The sequence below is a fragment of the Apium graveolens genome, chromosome 6 (genome assembly GCF_009905375.1).
Source record: "Apium graveolens cultivar Ventura chromosome 6, ASM990537v1, whole genome shotgun sequence".
Lineage (NCBI taxonomy): Eukaryota > Viridiplantae > Streptophyta > Magnoliopsida > Apiales > Apiaceae > Apium > Apium graveolens.
The window spans coordinates 129,729,785-129,736,265 of record NC_133652.1 but is presented as its reverse complement, the minus strand read 5'-3'; positions in this window follow the sequence as shown (position 1 = coordinate 129,736,265).

Sequence of the window (6,481 nt, the reverse complement as noted above, 5' to 3'; positions counted from 1 at the left end):
TGCTAATTTGGTGTCAAGGTGGTGTTGGAATAAAAGCTCATGGAAAACCTGACTCGAAGCAGCAAGGAAAAAGATGAAATCTGAGTTTTTCCCAGAAGGATGGCGTGCCCACGCTGTGATAGCGCGCGGCCGCGCCGGTGCGAAATTAAAGAATCCTGATTCTAATTCGATTTTAAGTGGGGAGACTTCCAGATTGCAAAGGGCTGCTATATATATTCAAATAAGAACGTTTTCATGAGAGAGACATACCAGAGCGCAAGGAGATCCATAAGAAGACCGTTTTAGCACAATTTAACGAAGGCGAAGAAGATCTTGTTTTACTTGTGAATCTTTGTTTTAAGTTGTATTTGGATGCTAGTTTTCTTACTTGTGAACCTTTACTCTTGTTTGTACTTGGTTTTATTTATTCGTTATAAAGACTACGTGTGTTATACCATGCTTTCATCGGAACCCACGTTGATGATGAGTCCGACCATGGGCAAATCGTTATCATGGGGTTCTAGCGGATTTATTTATGGATTTCTTTAGTTAAATTGTTTTGATACCTTAGTATGTGGTGATTGATGGATATCCTAGTATTGGTTGTGCGTATTCGTCTTATGAGCGTCACGAACTTATAAGATAGTGTGTTAATTCTTAATGAAGCGATAATGAATTTAAGGATTTAGAAATTTCCATGCTAGCATAGGTTCATGTGTTATTGATAACACATACTAAGGATATCATACAATCACCACATACTAAGGCATCAAACAATTTAACTAAAAAATCCATAAAATAAATTCGTTAGAACCCTACGATAACGATTAGCCCATTATCGGACTCATCATCAACGTGGGTTCCGATGAAAACATGATATAGCGAACGTAGTCTTTATACGAATAAATAAAACCAAGTACAAAAAAGAGTATAGGTTCAATAAAACAAGAAACAAGCATCCAAGATTACAACTCAAAATAAAGATTCACAAGAATAAAAATAGATCATCTTCGCCTTTGTTGAATTGTGCTCTAGGTCTCTGGTTGTCTTCTCCTTGTGCTCTGGTAATTCTCCTTATTAAAAAACGACTTTAAGTTATCAATATATAGCAGTTCAATAATCCCAGGAGTTCAGAAAATAGAATTGTAATAGAATCAGGATTTTGTTTATCCTGACCCAACGCGGCCGCGCGCTTCACCAGTGTGGGCGCGCTAACTTCCTGTGCCCCGGCGGGGGCGCGCGCTTCATCAGCGCGGGCGCGCTGGACTTCTGCCAAAAACACTTCTTTTCTTTCTCTTTATTCTTGCAACATTGAGCCGGCTTCAACGAGCTTTTATTCCAACACCACCTAGACACCATATTAGCATCAAAATAATGCTAATTCATCTGATTCACAAATTAATGCCTAAAATGCAAAAATACTTGAAAACACGTTAAAACACAAATAACTTGAGTACAAATACACCAATTCAAAGTTATTATAGCATAAATAAGTGTCATAAATGTCACTCAACATACCCCCAAACTTGAATTGATGATTGTCCTCAAGCATAAACAGACTCAAAGAACAAGAAACAAAAATGCATGAATGCAACTAATATGAATGCATCGATCCCCAAAGGATAACTAAACCAATCAACCAGTAACACCTCAGCAAATGCAATTATTCGCATAAAGATCCACCAAATCTCACAAACCAACGTACACACCAGAGACGTGCGTGTGTGCAAATTCTTATAGATGTACTATCGCAACTAGATCGACAATTATGACTCACTACTTATCAAAACAATCGCAAGTTTATAAATAAAATAAAAGCTATACTCAAAATAACTTATAACACTTCAATTCTTATATTGGAGTTTTTTTATGGAGTCATACTTTTATTCATAACAAAACAACACAAGTATGCTTATTTGATCGTGCAATGAGTGAGGTCCACAAAAGACTTATACAATAGCACCCATGTAGCGAGCGTTAGGTTAGCGGATCCCAGAATATCAAAGCCTTAGGTCACTAGGCACAAAGTCCCCTAAGAACTTAATAACTCGATTACTAAAGAGCCCACTCGTGATCAATTATACATAACACTTATTCTTCTTTTCTTTTCTTTTCTTTTTTTTCTTTTTTTTTTCTTTTTCATTTATGAAAGAGTGCATTTCGCTCCATCTCATTCAACCCTAGACTACTCATATAAATATGAGCCGGCTACTAGCCATTTGACACCTAGCCACACAACTAGCAATAAAATCCAATTTCTCCAATTTTTAAATTTCCATGTCTTTTATTATTAAGAGAATACCCTAAATTCTAAATATAAACAAACGATTAAACCTCGAAAAATCAACAAACCATGATCATGATCTAGCACTCTAGCAACCTATAAGACTTAGTGAAATACAAGTGTCCCTAGCATGCAAATCAATCCAATAATACTCAACGTCACTAAATACGACTTCACTACACTAGCATCAATATCACCAATTAATCGGAAAAATTATCTAAGGGATCATGTTAAAATGCAAATGCATGAAACTACATGAACAAAATATCATAAAACTACCAAAATAAAAAATAAAAAAAAACTACATGGAAAAGTATGCAACTATATGAACTAAACTATCATGAAGATGCAACTATATGAGACTCACACAAACGTATTCATTCAACTACTACCCCCAAACTTAAAATATTCACTGTCCTCAGTGAAGGTAATAGTAAGGAATCAAGCATACCTACCGTGAATCAGAATCCTCACCCTCAAGGGGTGGAGTGTCAGGCGTATTAGGAGGTGGATACACAGAGTCCTCACCAAATACTAGCCACTGAATGTCAACTCCGGTGGCTCTAAATGCAGTCCCAAGTGCCTGGGTGAGATCGCGTGCAAAATGACTATGGATGTCGTGCATCGCATCCATCCTCCTCGCAAGACACCTATACTGCGTCGAACTCAAACCAGCTCCCATCTCCGCTCCTGCTTCCTCCTCATGTTGCTGCTGTGACGAACCAGCCTCCTCTCCATACTGAGCTCTCCAAGCTGCTCTACAGGCATGCTGAGAACCTCTTGTTGTAGCTGCTTCCATAGGAACACCTCCTGGAAAATGAGCATATGAGTAACTAAGCCCCTTAGGATCAGGCTTCCCTCCATACCACTCAACCATGCTGTGTAGTGTAGAACTGTCAATAGGAGCACTGGGAATCTGAAGCTGCTCATGTGCGGGCCAATGAACACCAACTGCCACACACAACTTCGTCATAATGGACGCTCAGAATAGCCCCAGTAGTACCTCCTCTCAAAAACCTCAGAATACCCTGGTATATAACTATCCCCAAATCAATATAATCTCCCTAAAAAATACCCCAAAGCAGATGAGCACTCTCTACAGTAATCTCATGCACATGAGAAGATGGCATGATGTTAGCACAAATAAACGAGTTCCAAGCCCGTGCATACCTGTTCATGCACAACGAAGGAAATGTGGAGTAATCAGTAGTGCCCCTCTTGAACTTCCAATGAGTCTTAGGCACACAGAGAGTAGCAACGATGAGATCCAAATCAAAGTCCTCAGGAGTCTTATCATTCCAAGTGTCCTAGCCCACCTTTCTCGTAGGCTGCTCAATCACCGTCCTATAGCCTCAGCACTGTACTCAATAGTCCTCCCCCTCACCATCGTGAAACTATTCTTCTCCACTTTAGCATTGGCATAGAACTCCCGCACAACACTCATGGGCACAGCAGCGGGAGCCTCACAAAAAGGAACCCAACCCATCTCAAGAATCATCTCCAAAAGCTTACCATCATTCCCTGATGGCAGAAAACCTCGCTCCTTAGAAATGGGCTTCAAGAGAAGCCTTGTGTACTCCTCCTCAGCCTCGGGAGTAGAAAACCTTGGCCTCACACCACTCACAGTTGAAGAATTGGTGGCATTGCTTCCAACTTGTGTTCTTTGTCTCTTGGGTGCCATCGGGATTGAAAGAGAGAGAATAAAAGCTTAAGTGTTTAGAGAGAATTTGTGCTTTAAGAGTTTGTGAATTGGTGGAGAAGTTGTATGCACGTGTATATATTTATAGGTGGAGGGGTATGAATTCTATAAGGAATATAAGTGGGAATTGATTATGGGAATCTTGGGAATAATGGAATTGATTAGGAGAGGGAATTATGGGATGTGGAAGAGTAAAAATCAGGTTGGAATTGATTTTTGGTTTAAAATCCCGATTTTCTCTTAAAACTACCTTTTTTTATTTTTTTCGATAGGGACCCGGTGCGGCGGCGCGCTAGGACATCGCGGGCGCGCTCACTCTCTGAAAAACCGGCGCGACCGCGCGCTGGATCAGCACGGCCGCACTTGGTTACTGGAAAAATGGCACGGCCGCGCGCTTGGCCAGCGTGGGCGCGCCCAACTTCTATACTTGGCCCTGAATTTTTTACTTTTTCTGATTTTTTTGTGTTTTTCTCTTTTCTTCTTGCTTCCTCTACCTACTAATGTACAACATACTTGGGTTGCCTCCCAAGAAGCACTTCTTTTACGTCTCTAGCTCGACATAGAATCTTGAGATCAAATAGACAATAAAACGGCACTAACCACCTCGCGGGTTTCCGTGTCACCGTAATAATGCTTCAACCGTTGACCATTTACCTTGAATGCTTGGCCCGGATCATTCTCAAAAATTTCCACCGCTCCATATGGAAACACAGTTTTGACAATAAACGGCCCTGACCATCTTGACTTCAACTTTCCATAAAAAAGACGGAGACGAGAGTTGAATAAAAGAACTTGTTGCCCCAGAACAAATGACTTGAGCATTAGACCCCTATCGTGCCACCTCTTGACTTTCTCCTTATACAGTTTATTGTTCTCATAAGCTTGAAGTCAAAACTCGTCAAGTTCATTCAATTGAAACATCCCCTTCTTTCCAGCCGCATCCAAGTCCAGATTTAACTTCTTGAAAGCCCAATATGCCTTATGCTCGAGCTCCACAGGCAAATGAAACCCCTTACCGTAAACAACCTGAAACGACGACATTCCCAATGGAGTCTTATATGTTGTTCTATACGCCCAAACAGCTTCATCAAGCTTCAAAGACCAATCCTTCCTTGATGGACAAACCACTTTCTCCAAAATGCGCTTGATCTCTTTGTTAGATACCTCAGCTTGACCATTTTTCTGAGGATGATAAGCCGTAGCAATGCGATGATTCACATTATACCTTTTCATCATAGCAGTGAACTTGCGATTGCAAAAATGCGACCCTTCATCACTAATTATGACTCTCGGAGTTCCAAACCTTGGGAATATCTGCTTGTGAAGAAAATTAAGCACCACTTTCACATCATTGGTTGGAAATGCCTTAACTTCAACCCATTTCGACACATAATCAACCGCCAACAAGATATACTGATTGTTACAAGACGAGACAAATGGCCCCATGAAGTCAATTCCCCAAACATCGAAGACCTCAACCTCGAGAAGCACATTAAGAGGCATCTCATCCTTCTTAGACATATTACCCACACGTTGACATTGATCACATTTCAAAATGAACTGATGAGCATCTTTAAACAATGTCGGCTAAATGAAACCTTCTTGACCAGTGTCGTGATTAAAATCTTCTTCAATGTCTCAAAAGCTGCAAGGAAGTCGTCATCAAACTTGAAAGAAACATCTTTCTTTAATAAACTGCACAAAGGCTTTGAAATTTTTGAGATATCTTTGATGAAACGCCTGTAGAAACCCGCATGACCAAGAAAACTGCAAATTCCTTTAACTGAAATGGGTGGATGAAGATTCTCAATAACCCCCACCTTGGCCTTATCCACCTCAAGACCCTTACTAGAAATCTTATGCCCGAGAATGATGCCCTGTCACACCATAAAGTGACATTTTTCCCAATTGAGAACCAGATTGGTCTCAACACACCTCTTGAGAACATGTCCAAGATTCTGCAAGCATTCATCAAAAGAATCGCCAAAGACTGAGAAGTCATCCATGAACACTTCCACATTTTGGCCAATCATGTCAGAAAAAATGGTCATCATGCATCGCTGAAACATGGCTGGCGCAGCACACAGACCAGAAGAAACTCGTCTGAAGGCGAAAGTACCAAATGGACAAGTGAAGGTAGTTTTCTCCTGATCTTCTGGAGTGATACAAATCTGATTGTAACCCGAATAGCCATCCAAAAGACAATATTACTCATGACCGGCCAACCTGTCAAGCATCTGATCAATAAGGGCAAAGGGAAGTAATCCTTCCTATTGGCTTTGTTTATCTTCCTGTAGTCCATGCAAACTCTCCACCCCATGAATGTCCTTGTAGGAATAAGCTCATTCTTCTCATTTGCTACCACCGTATTTCCACCTTTCTTTGGTACACATTGAACCGGGCTTACCCATGAACTGTCAGAGATAGGGTAAATGATCCCTGCATCTAGCCACTTGAGAATTTCCTTCTTCACTACTTCCTTCATGATAGGATTAAGTCTTCTTTGCTGCTCGACCGTA